This window comes from Myotis yumanensis, unplaced genomic scaffold (genome assembly GCF_028538775.1).
Source record: "Myotis yumanensis isolate MYYU_CA2020_CCGP unplaced genomic scaffold, mMyoYum1.0.hap1 SCAF_1, whole genome shotgun sequence".
Taxonomy (NCBI): domain Eukaryota; kingdom Metazoa; phylum Chordata; class Mammalia; order Chiroptera; family Vespertilionidae; genus Myotis; species Myotis yumanensis.
The window spans coordinates 231,562,342-231,587,288 of NW_027223752.1; positions in this window are offsets into that span (position 1 = coordinate 231,562,342).

Consider the following 24,947-nt stretch of genomic DNA (forward strand, 5'->3'; position numbering starts at 1 on the left):
CTTTTCCTGGGATTTGCATTAGCCTGTAAACTTTCTGGATTCCAGACTTCTCAAATACATTTTGCACCAGATCTCAACACCCGCCCCCCCCCCCCCCCCCCCCCCCCCCCCCACCGCCCAGCTCCGAAGACCAGTGTTTTCCAGATGCTTTGAAAGACAGCTCACAGCAGAAAGCAGCTAATTAGGTGCCTGCCCGAGGCCGAGCTCCTTTGCAAGCCGGGAAGGAAAGTCACGAGACTTCAAGCTATGTTCTTCCTTCACTCCAAGTGAACACATTTGGGTCAACATGTACGGATGGGGTCTTCCCACCTCTAGTCGTGTGCTTGGCTCTGGGATACAAAGATGAATGAGGCATGCGCCCTCCCCTCCAGAGAGAGAAAGAGGCAGACATAACTAGCTCCGCACGTTAGCCCGGGGAAGCGCTTCTACAGCGGCACAAACGAGGAACCAGGCCGCGCAGGAGGGAGAGACTCATTCTGATTTGGGGGTCGCTGGGCAGAGTCTACGCTTGAGCTGGTACTTGAAAGACAAGAAAGACCTTGAGGATTTTCTGTGAGATGTGAAAAGCAGCTAGTCTATCTCTAGCCTTTCGGATTTTTATTTCTGTGCTAGCTCAGGAGATGTGTTATTTGAGCATCTTCAAAGCCCTTGTAACCAGAGATCTGGGCTAATGGGGAGGTAGTCATAACATTGTCACTGAACGCAAGGACTTGTTGATGTCTTTTGCTAAATTGCTCTTATTAATGATTCATTGAATCTTTTTGCTTCCCGCATTAAAAAATCCTCGCTGCAGAATTTAACACACACACACATACACACCAGCCTGGCCCTTGGCAGCCTTCCTAAGTGGAGTGTGTTTTGCAGATGTGGTTGTTGACATAACAAATTTTGGAATTCAGCAACAACGAATGCATCTAACGGGGAAAAAAGCCCCCGAGCAAATCATCTCTGGTACACAAAGACCAGCGTCTCTTGAACGGTGGGCCCCTGAACATTATTTGAAATATAAATAGATGTAATATTTTTTAAAAAAGGTTTATGTGCTGTGTTTTCAACCAGCATGCCAGCTATCAATTTATTACCTCTGAGTCCCAAATTCGCCCCTGAGGGACAGTACTGGCTCCATCAAGGAGCTGTAAGCTTTAACAGCGAACATATTAAGCATTGTCAGGAGGGGGCGCTAGAGGGACATTGCAGGAGGTCAGGGTGCTCTTCCCGGGTCCAGATGGCTGTGTTGGTTCCTTCTTGCTTGGGATGCACTCTTGTCAACACTCAGCCCCAGTTGTAAGCTCAACGCAGGCATTTCCTTAGAGAACTCACAGTCCTGGCCCAGACCCCCTCTCACAGTCCCCCTAATGTGGACAGCGGCACCGGGGCTGTGCGCTGCCTAGACAACCCCACCGCCCTCCCCTCAGTACTTCCTGTTTATCCGGAGACGGTGGACCAGCTTTAGCAACTCTACGATCTTCTTGGCTATTTACTAAGTTGCAGACACACCTTTTTCTCTGAATCCTGCCTTGGGGAGGGGCCCTTTGACTTGGTCCCTTCTTGGGTCCTCCTTCTTGGCCCTGGGGCGTTAGAGTTCTCCATGGAGAAGAAGGTTGCAAACAGTTAAATGGTGCTGGGTTTATATCCATGTCCTGAGATGATACTTCAGATAGAAAATTATTTAATTTCTATAATGATTTGAATTTTTCACCCAATTATTGGAAACAAAAGAAATTTGGAAATTCATTCTGTTGAAGGGAAAACATCTGACATTACGGTGAATGTTGTCGATGACGTTAAAAACTTCAACACTGAAGATAAAATTGGTCTTAATATAGTAACACAAATATAAATTTGGGTGCCACACAGTATCAAAGTAAAACAGTCTTTTTACTAAATTATGAAACCCATGGAGTAAAGTTGTACTTGGAATTGGTTGTATTGTACATATACTTTGCAAGTTGTGATACTTTAATTAATATAGAGCTTTCCCTGTCAAATTTTATACATATGTAGTTTGAGTAACTAAACTATAAAATTTCTTTGGTTAAGCTAATTTTGGGTTAAAAAAAACAACCCTCTAGCTCTGGCCAGGCGGCTCAGTTGTTTGGAGTGTCATTCCGTTCACCAAAAGGTTGCAGTTCGATCCCCAGTGGGGGCACATATGGGAGGCAACCGATAGATGTTTCTCTCTCTCTTGTCCTTTCTCTCTCTCTCTAAAAATCAATAAAAACATATCAACAGGTGAGGATTAAAAAACAACAACCAAACAACGCAACCCCTCCATCATGGAAGTATATGCCTTTTTGTCTTAGGCTGCCTACTAATAATCAGATATTAAAAATGTTTGAATTTATAAAGAGTCAGTCGAAGTTCTCAACATTTCCAAATTTATTAAACATCAAATGTATTTTGAAAGAACAGTGCAGGCAATTTTATAAAAACATTAAAAATGATAAAACTGTTAATTCTTTAGAAAATAGTTTTGAAATTGTACTAGAGACAGATAAATTGAAGTATTTGATGTATAAAAATAATTATTCTGTTTGTTATTTTAATGTTCAGAAGGTCAATATAAAGAAATTTTTCTCCCATTTTGTTCTAATGGTCATATTTTTTTTAAAGAAAAGACTTACTTAAAAAACATTTTATTATTTTTAAAACATATTTTTATTGATTTCAGAGAGGAAGGGAGAGGGAGAGAGAAACATCAATGATGAGAATCATTGATTGGCTGCCTCCTACATGCCCCCTACTGGGGACCAAGCCCACAGCCCTGGTATGTGCCCTTGAGCGGAATTGAAACCTTTAGTCTGCAGGCCGATGCTCTATCCACTGAGCTAAACCATCTAGGGCAAAAAGACTTACTTTTGAAAGCTGTCTCTGAATAGAACTATTTTATAGGTCGACCAATTTTTTTTTTTTTTTTTTTTTTTTTTTTTTTTTTTTTTTCTTTTTTTTTTTTTTTTTATTTTTTTTATTTTTTTATTTTTCGCTTAAAGTATTACAAAGGGTATTACATAAGTGTCCTTTCCCCCCCCCCCCCCCCCCCCCGCCCTTGACAAACCCCAACCTTCCCTTACCCCCCAGTGTCTTATGTCCATTAGTTATGCTTATATGCATGCATACAAGTCCTTCGGTTGATCTCTTACTCCCCTCCCTCCTGCCCCCCAACTCTCTCTGGCCTTCCCACTGCAGTTTGATAGGTCGACCAATTTAATGAAACCAATCTGTTGGTTAGTAAAGATATATTTCAAAAATTGTACAATTTTAGTTTAAAAAGTTTTTTTACTCTAAAAGGAGGCCATAGTTTGAAGGGTAAATTATAAGGCCATTCTAGGGTGGGAGGGCTCAGTCCCCTGAGAATCCAACAAGGAGAATGAGCGATGAGGGTCTCACACAGGGAAATATGAATGCTATGTAGGCAAAACCAGCGACATGTCCTTAAGTCCTAGGTCAGGACTCCTTTTTTTTTTTTTTTCTTTCTTTTTTTAAAAAATTTTTGTTGTTTTCAGAGAGGGAGGGGGAGGGAGAGAGAGATAGAAACATCAATGATGAGAGAGAATGATTGATTGGCTGCCTCCTGCACACGCCCTTTCTCCCCTCTAACAGCCCCCCCCCCCCCCCCCCCCCCCGCCACTGGGGATTGAGCCCACAACCCAGGAATGTTCCCTGACTGACCGGGAATCGAACTGTGACCTCCTGGTTCACAGGTCGATGCTCAACCACTGAGCCACGGTGCCTGGTGGCCGATTGGAACTCCTGTTTTCTGATCGTGATGCTCCGGGACCGAATTCCACTTTCCTTCCTCCCCCACTCTTTTAGGGTAGAACATTTCCTCCCCATGGCCCTCTTTGCCAGGCCCTCAGGGCAGCTCCAAAGAGCATGGCTCCCTTTTGTGCCTGGCCAGAAGCCGAGAGGTGTGTTTTGTCTTTAAACATTTCTAAAAGCTACAATAAGCACACATCTCAAATCACTGCAAAGCAGATTCCTATGCTTAAATCATGGTTCTCAGCAATGGGAGTAAAAACGGAGGCCAAACAAAGCCTCCAGAAAAACCAGAAGAGACTCCAAAATACTTCAGATATAACTGGTATACTTCACTCCCACCTGGGGGCTCCCGCCACCCCCGGTAGTAAGCTGTGGTTGCCAAAGCAAAGTAGTCACTCCATTAATTATAAAGTAAGGGGGGAAAAGGGTATCGATCTTCAGCAGTTCCATTCTACTTGTTCAGTATTAATTGAAAGTTATTCCTCTGATACCACTTCAAAGAGATCCCCTGAGGCCCTAGAGAAAAGAATGGTTAAAATATCCATTCGAGGGTAAGTGAGCTCAGAGTTGGGCTTCTATGAACAAGAAGTGCCCGCAGGTCTTTGGAGCTTTCTCCACCTCTCTTTCTCCTCTCTCTGTATCTGTCTCGCCTCTCTCTGTCTGTGCCTGTGCCTGTGCCTGTGTGTGTCTGTGTCTGTGTCTGTCTGTGTCTGTGTCTGTGCCTGTGCCTGTGCCTGTGTCTGTGTGTGCCTGTGCCTGTGCCTGTGCCTGTGTGTCTGTGTGTGTGTGTGCCTGTGCCTGTGCCTGTGCCTGTGCCTGTGCCTGTGCCTCTGCCTGTGCCTGTGCCTGTGTCTGTGTCTGTGTCTGTGTGTGTCTGTGTCTGTGCCTGTGCCTGTGCCTGTGTGTGTCTGTGTCTGTGTGTGTCTGTGTCTGTGTCTGTGCCTGTGCCTGTGCTGTGTCTGTGTCTGTGTCTGTGTCTGTGTGTGTCTGTGTCTGTGTCTGTGTCTGTGTCTGTGCCTGTGCCTGTGCTGTGTCTGTGTGTGTCTGTGTCTGTGCCTGTGTCTGTGCCTGTGCCTGTGCTGTGTCTGTGTCTGTGTCTGTGTGTGTCTGTATCAGTGTGTGTCTGTGTCTGTGTGTGTGTCTGTGTGTGCCTGTGTCTGTGCCTGTGCCTGTGCCTGTGACTGTGTCTGTGTGTGTGCCTGTGCTTGTGCTGTGTCTGTGTCTGTGTCCATTTCTGTCTCTGTGTGTGAAGCCCTTTCCTTTCTGACCTGCAAACTCAGGCTCCCTTGCCCTCCCCCCCGCACTCCCTCCCCGCAACTCCCAGCTTTATCCAGTCAACTCAGAGGCTGCTGGCCTTCTCCCAGCTCTCCCTTCCTGCAGGCAGCCTGGAAACTCTCCCCAGGGGTAAGCTGGGGCAGCTACAGGGCTCCCCCTGCTGGTTTCCCCTTTCTCCTGGGTTATCGCCCTGCACCTGATGTCCAGGAAAACTGTCATTTCCTAGGGGTGTCTGACTGCTTCAGCTCAGGGCTTTGGAGGTAGTAAACCTGGGTTTGATTCCTGGCCCTGGTGCTGCTATCAGGGCGACACTGGAAACCTGACCGCTGCTTCTCCTCACTGGGCGCGTTGCTCCACCTGCAGAATGGGCATGATGACAGCAGCCTCACAGGGTCATTGAGAGGGTTATTGAGGCAACGTGTGTAAAATGCACGAAAATGGCTCACCTCTGTCACTAAGCACGTATGTGCCAGGCTTTTAAACATGGGTATGTACCAATTGAATCCTTGTAACAATCTCATGGAATAGGAGCTATCATTTCACAGAGAAGGAAATGGGATTTCTCTCCTCAGCGCCGGCTCTCAAGCCCAGGCCACCTGGTTCCATCCTGAGGTCGCGGACCCCAGCTGCTCCTGCACCTGGGCCTGCGGCAGGTCCTCAGACATGACTGCTATCCCTCACCGCCTGCAGTGCCCAGCTTCATTGGGAATTACACTATGCTGATCAGAAACCCTAATTGGCATTGTGAGTAACAAACATGTGTAAAAAATGTTGCTTACACACAGCTTGGGAGTGTAGACATTTCAAATCAGGGGATCCATAGGGGATATTCCTTGCTGTTCATGACGTCCTGGTCTTACTATGTGTCTGCACGGTGATAGACATAGGTGTCTATTTAAATTTAAATTAATTAAAATGAAATTTACCTCCTCCATGGCACCGGTTGCACCTGAGGAGCCCCATGGCTGGGCCACCACGTGGCAGCTTGGTGACAGGGCATTTCCATCATCACTGAAAGTGCTCCTGGACAGCACTGGTCCAGCTGCTCCTTCTCCTTCTCCTTCTCCTTCTCCTTCTCCTTCTCCATAATCCGCACCTGAGGATATTTTCCCATTGATTTTTAGAGAGAGAAGAAGGGAGGAGGAGAGACACAGAGAGAGAAACATTGATGTGAGAGAGACACATCGATTGGTTGCCTCCTGCATGCCCACAACCAGGACCAGGAGCCTGCAACTGAGGCATGTGCCCTTGATGGGACCCGAACCCTGGACCCTTCAGTCTGCAGGCCAACACTCTATCCACTGAGCCAAACCGGGGAGGGCACAGCTTCTCCTTTTCCACCCACTGCCATCTCCTGAGTGACCTCCAAGTTCGGAGCTATGCTTCCTTGTTCCATCATTTACCCAGCATCTCCCAGGTGCCAGACCTTGGGAGATATGGCAATGAGCGGAATCAGATGTGGGCCTCTTGCATGGCTCCTCCAGCCTCAGTGACTCTCCCTCAGGCCAGTCCTCCTGGCTCCCCTGTGCATCTGTTTCAGAAAGTCAGTGTGAGCACACATTTCTTCTTGGAACCCTCTAGGACAGCGGTTCTCAACCTGTGGATCGCGACCCCTTTGGGGGTCGAACGACCCTTTCCCTGGGGTCGCCTAAGACCATCGGAAAACACATATATAATTACATATTGTTTTTGTGATTAATCACTATGCTTTAATTATGTTCAATTTGTAACAATGAGATTGGGGGTCACCACAACATGAAGAACTGTATTAAAGGGTTGCAGAATTAGGAAGGTTGAGAACCACTGCTCTAGGAGCATCCCTCCTCCCAAAACTTCATTTTTCCTTAGCATGCACCAAGTCCTGCAAGCTCTGGTTCCTCCAGCCCTTGGCCATCTCCAGGCCAGGGGTCAGGCAGTGTCTGCCGCCAGGGGCCCTGCTGGGTGCTGTGGGCTGGCACCGGGGTTCCAGTGGCCTGTTCTGCAGCTTTTCTCTCCTGGACACTGAGAGCCGGAGCTGTGAGCTGACCCACAGCAGGGCTTGTGGCAGCATCTCTGGGACCTTGGTGGCCAAGCAGTCCCTCTCCTTTATCTTTCCTGACCCCAGCTCATCCTCCAAGACTTGGCTCAGATGGCACCTTCCCTAGAGCATTTTTCCGACTCTCAAGACATGTCGTGCCCTTCCTTCCTGGTGCTCCTGTAGCACCGTGGACCCGCCTGTATATGGGGCTTTAAATGCCAACAGTTCAACTAGTATTGAGCACCTCCTGTGTGCCCTACACAGGATGCTAAACGCCGAGGATGCAAAGCCAAGTGAGACTGGTCCCTGCCCTCCAAGAGCTGACCTGCTGACCCACAAATATAATATGGAATATAACCCACAGGGTAATGGGGGAGCATAAAGCAGGGGAGCCATGCGGAGTCCACAGAGGTTGTTTAGATGGGGCAGTGGCTCATGGAAGGCTTCTATCCCAACACAGTGACGTCATATAGTAGACTTCCCACAGAGAGTTGTGGCATAAATATCTGCATAAGAGGCATGTGCCCTTGACGGGACTCGAACCCGGGACCCTTCAGTCTGCAGGCCACCGGTGAGGCATGTGTATTGGCACCATTTTACAGACCAGGAGACGGTCTCAAGTCCCTTGCCCACAGTCACCCTAGCTAGTAAGCGCTACAGTGGCATTTGAATCCAGGACTGTCTCACTCTAACCTTTGGTCTTCTGATCACCAGGCCGAATCCTGCCCATGATGAATGCAATAGGGTTTTGTAGAATGAATAGGAGTTTCTCATGTGGCCAACAAGAATGATGAGCATTCAAGGTGGAGGCAAAAGCAAAGGTGTTTTAAAGGTGAGGAGGCTCAGAGTGGTTAATTAAGTTGCTCAAGGTGACACAGCGGAGACTGAGAGTTTGAGCATGTTGCAGAGCACTCATGAAGGGCCAAGGCTGGAGATGATGAGATGAGAAATTGGAAGAAGTTTTCCTTTTCTAAGCCTTTTTTTCTCTCCCACTTGCTATGTAAAAATGAAAGGACTATTGATTGGTAGGGCCAAATGTGCAGAGAGTAATGAGATTCCCTCTGAAAATCCTTTAAAGTCTCCATAATTAATTTATTTGGGGGTGAAACAAGCTATGCACGTGACATGAGTTAAAATTATTGACAGGCCTGCGTTGGGCTATCGCCTGAGGCTGCACGGCCTGGTGCAGGATGCAGGGATTCAGGTCTGTGCACCACAGCTCTATCCCCCTTAAAATCATATTCTGGGAATCAATTATTGATCACACCCTGGTCGGGGCGGTCATCTTTCTCAGCTATCACAGCTCAGCTCTGCTGTGGCTTCTGCCCCTGTTCGTGCCCTGCTGGGCTGAGCCAGGAGCAGGGGGTCTGGAGAGCGGGGCTGCGGGCACTTCAAGTCACGCTGACAACCCTCTCCCCCATTCTCTCACGATGCTTCTCTGTGTATATCCAGTGGAAACACGTGATCACAGGAAATCTAGCCTCTGAGAAGCCTGTTATCACAGGACAGGATAACCTGGTTTAGAAATGAAGCATTAAATCCAAGAAGTGGCAACACTGATTTACGCTGATAAAGTCAGAACAGTGTTATCTGGGTGGGTGGGGTGTTGGCTGGGAAAAGGTGAGGGGATTCTCTGGGGACGTGGAAATGTCTGCCTTGAGCCTGATGGTCTCCTGGTACAGTTAAGGTTTGCACATTTTATTGTATGTAAATTATACTTTAAAAGGGAAAGAAGTGAATTGTGTTTTATTTTCTTTGAGTATAGAAAGATTAATAATAATAATAAGTCTAGCTCTGAATGCATACCTTATGCTGGGCATTGTTCCAAGGATTTTTTAGTTAAATTTTTTTTTTATAAGAACAGTTTTAGGTTTGCAGCAAAATTGAGGTGAAGCCCAGCTGGTGTGGCTCAGGGGTTGAGCATCGACCCATGAACTAGAGTTTGATTCCAGCCAGGCACATGTCTGGGTTATGGGCTCCGTCCCCAGGAGGGGGCGTGCAGGAGGCAGCCGATTGAAGATTCGCTCTCCTCATTGGTGTTTCTATCTCTCTCCCCCTCTCCCTTCCTCTCTCTAAAATCAATACAAAGATATTTTAAAAAATTGAGGTGAAGATGCAGAGAATTCCCATGTATTCCCTGCCCCTCCCACTCAGTCTCCCCCATTACCCACATCCCCCACCAGGATGGTACTTTCGTTACAATTGATGAACCTACATTGACATATCAGACATGGCAGTAGTTTATAGTGGGAGTCATGCTTAGTGTACACTCCGTGGGTTTGGGTAAATGTGTAATGGCATCTATCTATCATTATAATATTTGTGTTTTTTTTTTCTGCTCTAAAAATCCTCTGTTCTCTTCCTAGTCATTTCCCTTCCCCAATTCTAAGCATTTTTAAATTTGTTTAATCCTCATGGCAATTCAATGAGCTGGGTTCTATCATTAAACCCATTTTACTGATATCAATGCACAGAGAGGTTAAATCATAACTTGCCCAAGGCCAGGCAGCGACAGGGCCAGGACAGGCACTGTCCTTCTGCTCTGGACTCTGACGCTGTCCTGGACCCCCTGGACTCTCTCCAACTGCCCCCCCCTCCCCGCCCCATCTGTGTGCATTGCTGACTATCCTCCCAGGGCACAGTGAGCAGCACCTGGACCTTCAGTGCCAGATGGTGGAGCCGGGGCTGGTTGCGGGGAGGGCAATGTTCAGGGAGATGAAGGGGAGAGAACTCCACCCCAGGGAGAGTTGGATCTGGGTAATAAAGAGGTGTGGACTCTGTGGCCCTTCCCCCAAACAGCACACGGACCGCCTAAGTACTGGACACCCAGCATGCAGCCTTGATCCAGCCTCAGCAAACGTCCGAGAACTGAGTCTGGTGCCAAGGGTGTGAGTCCTATGGGCAGTAGAGATGTCCACCTCCCCTCACACCGTGCTGGCTCGAACAGCGGGCATCTCAGGGGCCTGTTAGTTTCCTGCTAATGCCCTGGGACCCTTACACATCCATGTGAGGGTAAGCCCGCCACCCAGAGACTGGGATTAAGATTCCCATCGATGCTGAGATACCAAATAAGACACATTCGATCAGAGTGTCAAAGAAAAAGTCATCCAGGCTTCACGGTTTTGCAAACTATTTTTACAAATACCATCGTTCAATCTTAAGAACAGCCCTGTGAGGGAAGGATTACCATTCTCACTTGACAGATCTGGAGGGGATGAAAGCATAAAGAGCTGGAGCGAGGCTGAGACAATGTTAAATCCAGGAGCCTGACTCCAAATCCACCGCTTGCTTCCTTATACAACTGAGTCCAGGGCACCCCTGGAGGGGAAAAGAATTGCCCAAGGGTGCCCCATGGGAAATTACCTTGATACAATGCTAACTGGAAGGAAGGCTACCACAAAGCTCTTGTAACAGAAAAGCTCAAGGAACAAGTTAAGATGCTCGAATCGCATGGTTTAGTGTAGAGATGGAAAACACACAGTGCAAAGCAGGAGGAGTGGGGGGTGGGGGTAGCTGGTGCCCTGAGGATCAGATAGCAGGGGACAAGGACCGCACTGCCTGAACCCTGGCTTAGGCAAAGCTCCTGTGTCCCCCCTGCCTGTCTGCTACATCGGCTTTCCCTGAGGACGGAGAAGGACAAGGGGCAGAGTTGAGGTGGAAGAAGGGTCTGGGCAGCTGAAAGGTCCTGGGGTCAACACGGTGCACTGGCTCCAGGGGAAGGATGCAGGGGCCGCTAGGCCTGGCCCCTAATTGTAACTCAGCAGTTACCCTGAGAGCAGCTTGGGTTTCATTTGGCAGAGGGCTTATGGGGTTGGACTAGGAGTCACCACTGGGTGGCTGATTTAAGAACTCATACATGTCGAGTGCCTCATGTATATTACATGTTTTATGACTATTTGGGACCTCAGGTGCCTCATGTATATTTAGTGAGTCATGAATATTTGTGGCCTCTTGGTCTTCCATTCCTTTCTACGTTCAGCACACACATGCTCTCCGTCCTTTGTCCATGCTAACATGTCTCCATATGTAACCAACTTTTTTATAACAACATCTAATGAATTCTGCTTGTGTTTCCCAAGCTAGTTGCTTCTATACTTGGTTTTATTTATTTATTCTCGTTGTGCTTCTGATTTTCTCTAGCAGAATAAAATGTCTTAAATAATATAACAAACCAATTCCAAATGCATAGGGGGGTTCTGTGTAAGTGTCTTCGTGGTGACCGGGAAGTAGAAACCTTGGGACTAATGGATCCGCAGGCAGTCAGGTGGAAGGTGTGTGCAAGCTTTGGAGTTGGACCCCGGCTTGAAGCCAGCTCCGTCACTGCTGGCTGGGGCAGATGACTCACCTCAAGGACAATGTTTCCCCATGTGAAAAGGACACAGCCACGCCTCCCTCCTGGTGTGGTTTGAAGATCTGATAAAATGCTGTATTAAGCAGTAGCACAAGCCCTAGCATGTAGCAAATGCTTCATAAATGTAGTCTTAGACCCGGATGAAGGATTCACCTCTTTCCTCTGCCTTGTTAACTGCATTATGACTCTCCCAAAGCGCCATGGTGGTAGTTACCCAAGGCAACTTTACAACCAAAGAACATGACAGAAGGGAATTTGTATTTGTTGAATCCGCAGCAGCCATTCTAGACACCGTGTGCCTACTGTCCTCATGGTGCCACCAGGGAGGGAAGTGCGGGTGCTGTGGGGACTCCATTCCCCGGAGCAGGAGGGAGGCTCTGGAAAGCACCCTTGAATAGAAGTTGCCGGGTGAGCAGGCATTAGCGAGGTCATATTGGGAGGAGGGAAGTGGAAAGTTCTGTTTTAGGCGGAAGGAGGAGCAGTGGTTAAGAACTGAAGGCAAGAGTGAGCCCAGCACCTATGGAGGACCTGTAGGTGAGTCAGCCCAGCCCCAGTGAGCGGGACCATCGATGTCTGACTTCTGATCACACAGGGTAGAGCCCAGAAGTTATTAAAGGGCCAAAAATGAAGATAGAGTTGAAAAAATAATATCTGCTTTTATTCAAGTCTAAGGAGTAAGAAATGCAGTGAAATTAGGGAAATGAATGAGAAGGAGTGAAAAGTGTTTATGATTTTGGGGATTTCATTGACTTAATGTGTGAGGTGGTTCTAGTCTCCAATCATGAATACTCAATATAAGGGGTTTAACTGAATTCCAGGAAAGTGAGGGGGATAGAGCGTCTGAGATGTTCCTTCCAGGATGTTTTGTTAATATGTATGAAGCCAAGACGACTGTGCACGTATTCAAACTTGACAATAGTGGAACATAAAAAGCAGTTTTATCTTTTTCACCCCTGAGGGAAAGTATACAAGGGGGAGATTAGCATCAGCCAGATGCATTCTGATTTCTTTTTGTTGGAGTGTATCTCCAGCCCCCTGGTCAACTGCAGTAAGAAGTAACCTCGAGACTTGGGGTGGAGATTATTTTAATGTAAATAGAACTTAAAAAAAAATCCTTCCAGGAAGCCGGGCTCAGACTCTCTGACAGGTCTGAGGTTTTATTGTATTAAGTGGGTCTTCCCGTGGGAAAAATGCGAGTGAGTCTGGCCACCTCCTAACCGGACACAAGCTTTCTTCAGGAAGAGACACATGAAATGTCATTATGGAAAGCAGAAGGCCCATTATGAACCAGTTTGATTGAGCTTTTATTGGGTTGGCCCTTTGCTAATTTAATAAAGATTGCATATCCCCAATGGCAGTTACTCAGACACTTGAGATGTTAATTCCTGAAGGGTTCAGAGCATCTTAAAAGAGAGGTAGAGACGCATTTCCCGATTTCTAGAGAGGGAGATGTGCCTGGCTCATGTTCCAAAGGAAAACCATGTGCACCAAGAGAACGGTGGACTCGGCGTCATTGGCCTGGGGGGTGGAGTCCTGACTTTGACACTCTGGGGCTATGTGACTTCTCTGAGTGACTTCACATCTCTGGGTCTTAGTTTCCTTTTCTATAAAGTGGGTATAACAACATCTACTTCCTAGAACTGCGAAAACTGGCTAAAATAGATAACATGCTTAGCCTGGTGCCTATAACACTAAGTTTTCAAGTGCATTGGAGCCAAGAGGGAGAGACGAAGGTCCTGGGGCCCAGTACATAGGATGGACAGCTTTGCTCAGGTGGCCAGCTGTCCATGAGCACAGGGATTTGGGTGAGGGAAGAGAAAAGGATCAAATGAAGTGTAAGTGAGGATGAAGTTTAGGAGGAATCACAAGACACTAACAACACCAGTAGCCAACATTGGTTGCGTACTCACTACGTGCTAATACTGTTGAAAGCTCTTTAGGTGAATCATCTCACTGAATCCTCACAACCCTGAGACAGTCATTAAAGCACAGGAAGATGGAAGGTGAGGGGTGGAGAGTAGTAGGAAGAATATTTTGCATACGAGATAAGGCATCACTAATTAGTGGTTGAGGAAACCCTTCATATAATATTCAACAAGTATTTTTTGAGCCCCGATTAAGTCCTAGCCAGTGTGCAATTAAAATACCCCAACCTCTCTGGCTTAAGAAGCCAAAGTTTATTTCTTGTTCACTCAAGTCCACTGAGCATGTGGGCAATTCTCCAGGACAAAGTTGTCAGTGTTGTGGCACTTCTATCTCATCACGTGGCCTTCGATTTCCGTATGATCACCCCAGGAGGGGAAGAGAACAAAGAGGAACTGCACCAGCCACCAAACACTTATGCTTCAAAGCAGACTTGTCACATGATCCCGCCTACCTACAAAGACAATAAGAAAATGTGATCCTTCTATGATTAGAAGAAACCTGGATATGAGACACACATTGTATTTCCTTTCCTTTCCTTTCCTTTCCTTTCCTTTCCTTTCCTTTCCTTTCCTTTCCTTTCCTTTCCTTTCCTTTCCTCTCCTCTCCTCTCCTCTCCTCTCCTCTCCTCTCCTCTCCTCTCCTTTCCTCTTCCTCTTCCTCTTCCTCTTCCTCTTCCTCTTCTCCTTCCTTCCTTCCTTCCTTCCTTCCTTCCTTCCTTCCTTCCTTCCTTCCTTCCTTCCTTCCTTCTTTCTTTCCCTCCTTTCTTTCTTTCTCTCCCTCCCTCTTTCCTTCCCTCCCATTTGTCTTCAGGATTGGTGTTACTAGTAGAGGCCAGAGTAGGTCTAAGCCTTGACCATGAGTCCCAGAGACATCTGGGGAACTGGCCTTTGTTTTAGTTCCAGACTCTAAATTCAGAAAGTGTAACATCTGGACCAGGCTGCCTTTGTCCGGGGAGGCTGAGGGTGATTAATGACTGTGCTTGTGCTTGACCATACAGTGTTGTACCACATTTTCAATCATCCTGTGCATCGTGTAACTCTAAGATTGATGAGGTGCACCTGCTCCAGGTGCAGTGGTCTCCAGGACTGTTCCAGGCTGGGGAGGGGCAGCTGAGCTGCCAGGAAGTCAGACTCCTTTAGCAGTTGTTCAAAAGGAAATTCAAACTGTGGAAAGTCTCTCAGGAAATGAGATTTCTTTTCAAGATTTTTTGTTTGCATGGCTGGAGTCTCCTGTGTGTGATGCCCAATCTATTATGCATTCTTGTTGCTTTGAAGTGATAATTTTCAGATTATCTTGGTGACTGCTTCATCTTATAGAAGGGGATCTGTGTGTCACCACTCTATTGCTTGAATTATTTCAAACTCCACTGCTGGGTGGTCCTCAGGAGTCACCAAAGGAAGCAATAGAGGCACAAAACCATATTATTCTCAACACCTCAAAGAAACTCATGTCCATAGTCTACCCTTAGGTGGCACAGACACACAAGACCATAAAACTTACTTTCTCTTGTTAGAAATGTATCAGCAGAATAACATAACGATTAAAAATATGGCTCCTGTCCTGGCCAGTGTGGCTCAGTGTTTGAGCGTTGATCCATGGATCAGGAGGTCACGGCTTGATTCCCAGTCAGGGCACATGACTGAGCTGTAGGCTTCATCCCTAATAGAGGGCATGCAGGAGGCAGCTGATCAATGATCTTCTCTCATCATTGATGTTTCTATCTCTCCCTCTCCATTCTTCTCTCTGAAATAAATAAAAACATATTTTAAAAAAATATGGCTCCTGAAATCAGATTTAGGTTTGAATGACTTAGCCACTCATTGTCTGTGTGACTTTGGGGGCATAACTTTTTGAGATTTGATTTTTCTCATTGATAAAATGGGAGAAATAATAGTCTTGATCTTATAGAATTGTTGTGAGGACTCAGGGGATCAATGCATAGAAGTCACTTAGCATAGCACAAGGCAGTTAGTGGGTGCTCAGTTCACACTGGCCTCATTATTTATCAGCCCTACCTTATGCTTTTCTTACAGAGGATCAATGTTTACCTCTGTCTTTGTCTAAAACTTTGGAAAATGAGCCATTATTTAACAAACAGAATTCATTTACTAGTTTGAATCTCTCAGAACCTGGGATCTAAGTAGGAGAAATCAAAATGGGGCTTTTGGTGGTAAAAAAAAGGTAACTAGTCACTGCCCCATAATATAAGGCAGAAGTTATATACTACAGACTATAGGTGAACGTGGACTATAAATGACTTTGATGTGGACAGGGTTTGTTTGGGGTTAAGTTTGACTTAGCAGCTAAAGTTCAAGAAGCAAAATATTTCATATAAAAATTAGCATCCCCTTTTCAGCTTGTGTCTGGTCTGTTTTACTTCTACATGTATTCTGCCTGTGGAAGGCAGAATCATGTCCATGTCCTAACTCTTGGAATCTGCAAATACGTTAGATTACCTGGCAAAGGGACAAGGTTACTATTTATCTGACCTTAAAATGGGGAGGCCATCCTAGATCGTCTGGGTGGGCCAATGTCAGCACAAGGGTCCTATAAGTGGGAGAGAAAAGACAGAGGGCAGCGTGGTCATGGAAGAACGGTTGGAGAAATGCAACATTGCTGGCTTCAGAGACAGAGGAGGGGGCCACGAGCCAAGTCATGCAGGCAGCCTCTAGAAGCTGGAAAAGGCAAGAAAACATGTTCTCCCCTGGACTCTCTGGAGGGAGGCGCAGCTCTGCCAACACCTTGACCTCAGTCCAGGGAGGCTGTGTTGAACTTCTGATCTCCAGAACAGTAAGATAATACATTTGTATTGTTTAAGCCATTAAATGTGTGGTAATTTGTTATAGTAACAATAAAAAAATGAATACACTGCACTGTCCCTGCAGGATAAAACTATTTTTGCCTGTTCTTAATCTTCATGTTTTGTGTGTAATTCTTTTGAGGTGTTTCTCAATCCTGGCAAAGTTACTCACCAAACAGCCGCAGAAGCTCCTGGCATCCCTGCTGGAAAATGTTGATCAGGAAAAGTGTTTGTGGCCTTTGATGTCAGGCATGTGTGGTGGCGTCTGTAAAGGGCTTCCAGCTTCACCAGAGAATGGTACTTTCGCTGTTCAAAAAAGCACTGAGTGATAATAATTACTGTGGAATGTTGTGTTCCCTACTGTTGGGATTTTAGCCCTAGATTTCATGTGGTTTGGAGGAGTTCAGCATTTTTCTCAAAGACAGATTGCCTGGCTGGCTGTGTAATTTCAGCCAGGAAGGGAAGATCTTGTGTGAGAAGGTGTGGTTTTCTTTGTCTCTGCATAAGTGACCATGAAGACCCTTGGAAGGAACTGGGACTGAAAGAGGCAGGAAGTAATCCAAAGTCTTCCATATTTCCCACTTGGTGATGTTTATTTACCCCCAACCCCTCATAGTGAAGCTCACCCTTCATCAAAGAGACCCCGGAGCAAGGGCAAGGGCCTTTGGGAGCAGACACGACCAGAACCCAGATGTGCATTGGAAACATGGAAGGACATGAGTCCTTCCGGCAGAGAGGCAGCCAGGGCACCTTTGGGGATAGGATTCAGACAGCAATTCCAGTGTGTGGATTCCCCGCCTCACCTCCCCATGCCAGCAATCAATTCTCTGGGTCTCTTACAACTCAACTCAATCTGACACTGCCTACCTGGTGATAGTGCCGGAACCCAAGGGTTAAGGGCTCCGTTCTACAAGACTGATCTCTTGTCCTTGGCACTCTTGGTCCTTGGCCTTCAGACTCAGAGGGGGATCCACACCGTTGGTTCTCTGGGTTTCAGGCCTTTGAACTGCCCGCTGGCTTTCCTGGGTCTCCACCTTGCAGAAGGCAGATTTGGGACGTAGCCTCCATAATCACGTGAGCCAATTCCTTAAATGAAACTCTTCCTGCATATCTCTGTTTATGCCATTGGTTCCATTTCTCCGGAAAACCCTGACTGATACAGCAGGGGACGCTGGGCATCTCTCCCCTGTGTGGGGGCTTAAGGAGTGGAGAATGAATGTGTGTTCCTCACACGTCCCTTAAGATGTGGGGTTGCGCTTGGCAAAGGTGTCCTTGAGAAAACGGCCTCGTGACAGCTGGGTTCGGAGCCACTCTGATGAAGGCCTATCTCTCCCCTCAGCCTTCCCCATCACCAGCCACTGCCTGGTCACTGAGTCTTGACACACAAGTTCAGAGGATGACAATGTTCAGAGTGTCCTCTGAGCGGAGAAGTTCTCCCTGAATACTTTTTTTCTTTCTATTGCTAAGACTTAAAACTTAGGAACACCGAGATCCTTCAAATACAGAATCTTATAGTCTAATGCTTTGATTGCTACCAAATCCAAAAGTTTAAAATTCACTCCACAGTGTAAATTTCGCTACTAAAAGAATGTTTATAGTTTGTCTTTCAAAAGTATGACACTTTAAAATGCCCTTCTGTCTCTTTAGTGTTTGCGATATGAGACTGAGCTTCCCAGTTCCCTCCTTCAGTACGACAGAGTTGGAATGCATTTTCCTAGGTACACATATACACCAGCACGCTCTGCCAATGAAGTCCTAAAGCCAGCGTGACGGAGGAGGCCAGCTTGGTGACTTGGAATAGCTTGAGCAGTGGTTTGCACAGGTTTATGATTTAAGCCCAGGTTGGCGTGTGACTGGTCTGGGGGTGGGGAGTGGGGAGACATCACACACACAATAACCACTCGAAGCAGAGAGGCTCTGAGCCAGACACTGTCTGCCCTTCAGTCCTCCCTGTGGCTGGTAACTCACCAGGTTGATTTGAAAAACTTGTGGGACTTTGTTGCCTAAACAAAAACAGGCAACTTGAGGGAAAGTCTGAAAATAATTACCTTTTGCAGAGGCAGAATTTACGCCTCTAGGCATAAGGAGGGGATCCCAGCTCCCAGAAGGAGGCTGCTGAAATGAGATTTGAAAGCGAATCCACGGGCAGGGCTTCTGAGCGAAGGAGTTATTGTCATTTTCTGCCTTGAGCTACTGCCTCCTGTTTCTGGGAACAGGGCTAGAATATTTCCCACTTGGTGATGTTTATTTACCCCCATCCCCTCATAGCGAAGCTCACCCTTCATCTTCCATCCCTTATCATCCATGGAGTCTTGTATTTAATAAGAGCCCCAGTCCTGTTTTCATTTATTAACACTAAAAAGTAGAATCAGGTGACAAAGACTCATTTTTACAATTATTGAGGCAGATTTCCATGTCTCAGGCTACTGGGAAATCATCGACAGTTTCCGATCCCAGTAAGCATCTGGGCTGAAACGAGATGGGAGCCCAGGTACATGATGCCTGCCATGTGGTGTAGACAGGTCCATGGAGTGAACCCATGGTTAGAAGCTCTGATCCATCAATGCATCGTGCTGGGGGCATTGCCCTGAGAAGCTGGACTTACTGGAGGTGAAGTTCTCATCGCCATGTATGTGCATGATGAGTCCCCCTCTGATCTCCCTCCTGTCCTGACTCTGGCTCAGGATTGGTGACTGTTTGGCACATGCTTACTCTTTTTTTAACTCTATGAGTTGAGGAGCCAGTTCAGTGGGAGTGTGCAGATGAACAAGAGCTGGTCTTGATCGTCTTCTCTCAGCATCACCATCCTCATCCTCAACCTCACCATCACCATCACCATCATCATCATGGTGGTTGTTATTACCATCGTTAGGATCATCCTTCCTAACACTCACCAGGAGTCATCTCTGTCCAATGCTATGTCAGGTACTTTAGAAGTATAATCTTATTTAACACTTACAACAACACTGCAAACCAGACATTCTTATTTCCACTTAGCAGCGAGGCACCTGCATCTCAGAGTGGTTCAGCATCTTATACTAAGTCACAAAGTGACTGACAGGCCAGGAGACTTGAACATCGATCTGTTTGACTTCAAAGCCTACATCCTCAAAATCGTACCATGTTGCCTCTCTTAGAGATCTAGCTAACCAGTTTCCTAAACCTCTCTATTGGTTTGGTCATGACCCCAATCAGTGGGATTGGGGAAGCCAGATTAAACAGAAAACTTTCTTTTCTTTTCTTTTCTTTTCTTTTTTTATAATAGAACTTTTTTTTTTTTTTTTTTTGCTTAAAGTATTACAAAGGGTATTACATATGTCTCCTTTTTTCCCCCGCCCTTGACAATCCCCTGGCCTCCCCTACCCCCCAGTGTCTTATGTCCATTGGTTATGCTTATATGCATGCATATAAGTCCTTCGGTTGATCTCTTACCACCCCCTTCTGCCCCCCTATTCTCCCTGGCCTTCCCGCTGCAGTTTGACAGTCTGTTCGAGGCAGCTCTGCCTCTGTATCTATTTTTGTTCATAAGTTTATAATGGTCTTTATTATCCATGAATGAATGAGATCATGTGGTATTTTTCCTTCATTGACTGGCTTATTTCACTTAGCATAATGCTCTCCAGTTCCATCCATGCCGTTGCAAATGGTAAGAGTTCCTTCTTTTTTACAGCAGCGTAGTATTCCATCGTGTAGATGTACCACAGTTTTCTAATCCACTCATCTACTGATGGGCACTTAGGCTGTTTCCAGGTCTTAGCTATGGTGAATTGTGCTGCTATGAACATAGGGGTGCATATATCCTTTCTGATTGGTGTTTCTGGTTTCTTGGGATATATTCCTAGAAGTGGGATCACAGGGTCAAATGGGAGTTCTATTTTTAGTTTTTTGAGGAAATAGAAAACTTTCTTAAGGTTGCATGCTGAGAGGGAACCATGCACTTTAGTGACTTAATTAATTAGGGTGCACTCGCTTCACTGCAGCCAGTGGAATACAAATGTCTTAGAACTTGACTGTTTGGTTTTGTGTTGCTTTGACTCTTCGCAAACCTTCAGTCCTCCCTGTGGCTGGTAACTCACCAGGTTGACTTGGAAAGCTTGTTTGCCCTAAGTTTTCCTTCTTCCTAGTAGAACATTCTCATGCATGGCTGTTTTATTCATTTTCTTGCCTTCAGAGAAGGAAGGGGTTGGGCAGATTTTTAGCTCAAAGTCCTTCCTAACATGTGGGGCTCATATATTTTACCTATGACCTATTTTCTGCTGAACTCTATCATTGGTTCTTGACATGCTCAGGAGCTTGGCCTGTGTCCACTTATTTACTTTATAACAGAAACATTGGATTAAGGTATAAGGAAAAGTCATTCTGGGGATAGGCCGGAAAGAGAAGGGAAGCTTTGATCAGAAAAATGTTTAGGTGAAGCGTATTAACTGTCATTTGCTCTAGCTTTAGTTTTTATCTTTAAAAGATTACAGGGGTTGGGTCTTAAATATAAGAATCATTTTATAAGAAAAGAGAGAATTATTTATTTATTTATATTTTTAATTTATTTTAAAATATATTTTATTGATTTTTTACAGAGAGGAAGGGAGAGGGATAGAGAGTTAGAAACATCAATGAGAGAGAAACATTTATTCAGCTTCCTTTTGCACACTCTCCACTGGGGATGTGCCCGCAACCAAGGTACATGCCCTTGACCGGAATCGAACCTGGGACCCTTCAGTCCACAGGTTGACGCTCTATCTACTGAGCCAGACTGGTTAGGGCAAGAGAGAATTATTTTATTTTATTTTTTAAATAATTAAATCTTTACTGTTCAGATTATTACAGTTGTTTCTCTTTTTTCCCCCATAACTCCCCTCCACCTGGTTCCCCCTCCCCACCCTCTGCCCTCACCCCCCCCCCCACTGTCCTCATCCATAGGTGCACGATTTTTGTCCAGTCTCTTCCCACCTCTCCCCACCTTTCCCCCCCCCCCCCGCCACAAGAATAGTCAGTCCACTCCCTTTCTATGCCCCTGATTCTATTATAATCACCAGTTTATTCTGTTCATCAGATTATTTATTCACTTGATTTTTAGATTCACTTGTTGATAGATGTGTATTTGTTGTTCATAATTTGTATCTTTACCTTTTTCTTCTCCTTCCTCTTCTTAAAGGATACCTTTCAGCATTTCATATAATACTGGTTTGGTGGTGATGAACTCCTTTAGCTTTTCCTTATCTGTGAAGCTCTTTATCTGACCTTCAATTCTGAATGATAGCTTTGCTGGATAAAGTAATCTTGGTTGTAGGTTCTTGGTATTCATCACTTTGAATATATCTTGCCACTCCCTTCTGGCCTGCAAAGTTTCTGTTGAGAAATCAGCTGACAGTCATATGGGTACTCCCTTATAGGTAATTGGCTGTCTTTCTCTTGCTGCTTTTAAGATTCTCTCTTTGTCTTTTGCTCTTGGCATTTTAATTATGATGTGTCTTGGTGTGGTCCTCTTTGGATTCCTTTTGTTTGGGGTTCTCTGCGCTTCCAGGACTTGTAAGTCTATTTCTTTCACCAGGCAGGGGAAGTTTTCTGTCATTATTTCTTCAAATAGGTTTTCAATATCTTGCTCTCTCTCTTCTTCTGGCACCCCTATAATTCAGATGTTGGTACGCTTGAAGCTGTCCCAGAGGCTCCTTACACTATCTTCGTATTTTTGGATTCTTTTCTCATTTTGTTTTTCCGGTTGGGTGTGTTTTGCTTCTTCATATTTCAAATCTTTGGCTTGATTCTTGCAATCCTCTAGTCTGCTGTTGGAACTCTGCATAATATCCTTTATTTCAGTTAGTGTATGCTTAATTTCTAGTTGGTCCTTTTCCTTTTTAAAATATATTTTATTGATTTTCTACAGAGAGGAAGGGAGAGAGATAGAGAGTTAGAAACATCGATGAGAGAGGAACATCGATCAGCTGCCTCCTGCACATCTCCTAGTGGGGATGTGCCCGAAACCCAGGTACATGCCCTTGACTGGAATCGAACCTGGGACCTTTCAGTCCGCAAGCCGATGCTCTATCCATTGAGCCAAACCGGTTTCGGCAAGTTGGTCCTTTTTCATACCCTCGATGATCTCACTAGATTTCTTGAGGATCTCACTACATTTTTTGGTGGTCTCACCCGTCTTTTTGAGGGTCTCACTAAATTTGTCGGCGGTTTCTAGAAAGTTCTTGAAAAACCTTAAAAGTGTGGTTTTGAACTCTATATCCAATAGTTTGCTTTCCTCCATTTCTGTCATTTGTGTCCTGTTTCTTTGTCTCCAAATTTTGGCTGCTTCCCTGTGTTGATAGAGTGGCTTTGTGTGCTAAGTGTCCTATAGGGCCCAGTGGCTCAGCCTCCCCAATTACCTGAGGTGGACACTCTTGGTGCACCACCTTGTGGGCTTCGTGCACAGTCTTGTTGTAGTTAAGCCTTGATTGTTGTAGGTAACACTGGGAGGGATTGACCTACAGGCCAATTGGCTGTGAGAATCAGCTGTTTCTGCAGTGGGAGAACTTCTGTGCTAGAGACACCCCTCCGGGACAAGACTTGCTTCAGTGGGGCTTTGGTGCTCACTGAGTCTGCCCCATGAGTGTGTCCTTTATGGATCCGAGGAGCTGCAATCTGGATGGTCCCACTCTGACCACCGGGCACATTGGCTCCTGGATCTCTAAGGAGGTGCTAATCTAGCTTCTGCCTGAGGCTACCTAGCAGAAGCCAGCTGTGAAGCAAAGCAAGTTGCCTTGGGGCCTTGGGCCAGCGGCAGTTTGTAAGTAATTTTCAGATTGCAAAGGGCAGGGCCTTTCATATGCAAAAGGCTCCGTGCATGGCTTGGGCGGGGCGGGGTCCCAGGGGATCAACAGGGCAGGCAGTAGCGAGCAGTTATGGCTGCTCTCAGTCCTGCCCTCAGAGGGCCCGCTCCCGGCAATCGGCAATCGCAATCACTGCGAGCACCTCCGAGAGAAAGCTGCCTTCGAGTTCCGACCGATGCCAGACAGTCCTGTTTCTCCCTTATGAGTCTGGGTCCCCAGTGACTCGCCTGGAACTGGAGCTCAGAGCTTGAGACTCCCTCCCGATTGAAAAAGACAACCGTGTCCTCAGCTGCCAGCCCTCTCCGCATGTACCTCCGCACCTTTGTATTTTACTTCCGCACCGCACCTCCTCTGACTCTTGGTATGCTTTTCTCTTTTCTTCTAGTTGTAGAATTTCCACTCAGCCAGCCTTCCTGTGATTTTGGATGATGTCTGTTCTGTCTTTTAGTTGTATTTTTGAAGTGGTTGTTCGAGGCAGCAGTCTCCGGTGTTTACCTATGCTGCCACCTTGGTTTAAGAGAGAATTATTTTAAATTGAAACGGAAACAGCTGGCGAGGGTCTCTTGGTTTTAGGGGAAACTGAGGGTTGTGTTTTCTAAACTGAGAGATCTTTTAGGTTCTCCTTATATGCACCCTAAATTCCTTCCGTGGGTTCGACATTCTGGAATGGGAGCAGGGGATGGGAGTTTAATCAACGCAGCAAGGGAGTAACTCAAGCCTATCTGCAAATACTCCCTGGGGGCAGGGATTCCCTTGGCTCAGGCTGCAGTTTTCTTGCTTGCTGTGGTGGTGATAGAGGAAAGCCCTGAGGAGCTCTGGGCTCGCAGGCATTTAAATTACTTACACTCACTGCAACCTTGTCAATGGAAGAGGCATTGTGGTACCTAAGAAGCTCTCAAACTCATGGACTTAGATACAGTGCTGATATTGACAAGCAAGTTTGTTTCCTCGCCATCCTATGGTTTGTCTCCACATACCCACTCCCAGACTTCTTCCAGCCCCTTTCCTAAGCTAATTGCCAAATGCTGCCTTTATGTCCAGTTTCCTTCATTGGCCTTGTTACCAAGACAACCGGATTTGTTGCCTGTGCTTTTTCAGTGTCAACTGGATGCTCTGTTCAATTTGCTTGATCATTTGCGGAGGGCTGTTCCTGTGTTGCATGACCTTTTTAAGGCTTTAAATGACCAAGAACACTACAAATCTTCTCATTGTCCCCAGATAATGGGAGCCCAGGGACAGAGGGGTCGGAAAAGACAGATCTGAGCAAGGCCAAGTTTTATTTGTCCCTTATGGTCTGGGGCCCATGCACCTGGCCTTAGGGAGAATGGGCCATCTGTATCAAGCATTAAGCCCAGTGGGGCAGCCCCGAAACATGGGATTCTTTACATGACCATCCTGTCCTTGCCTGGCATCTCCTTCTTGCTCTGAGTCCCAGCGACCTAGTTTTAACGTAATCATCTCTTTAAAGGCCCGATCTCAAAATACAGTCACATTTGGAGGTCCTGGGAGTTAGGACTTTAACATACGGATTTTAGGGGGGACATACAATTCAGCATATAACAAGCACCCACTGTGTGTCAGGATTTGCGCTAAGTCCTGCAAGCAAAAGAAAGGGTGATTTTCAAAATTCTTGACAACTGCTATGGAATGGATACTGAGCATTCAGGACTGACCAGACCAAACAGAAAGGACGCCTGTTGTATGTAGTTCGTGTGCACATATGTGTGTGCACTGGTTTGGTCTGGGCCCCAGATGCGGCATCGGATGGTCCCAGGTTCCACTCACTTATAATCTAGTGTGAGACCTCACTACAGAGGGGCACCTCTAAGAGTGCTGAGTATTGGGAGGATTGTTTCAGGTGCCGGGACTTCACCTCTTAGGAGTTTGTGAGGTGCAAGGGAAAGGATCCATTTCCACTCTTGGCCAAAGTTTTCATCCCCAAGGCCCCTTACACAGACACAGGTGTTATCTCCCCTCCTCCCTGAAGAGATGGGTTAGAAATCT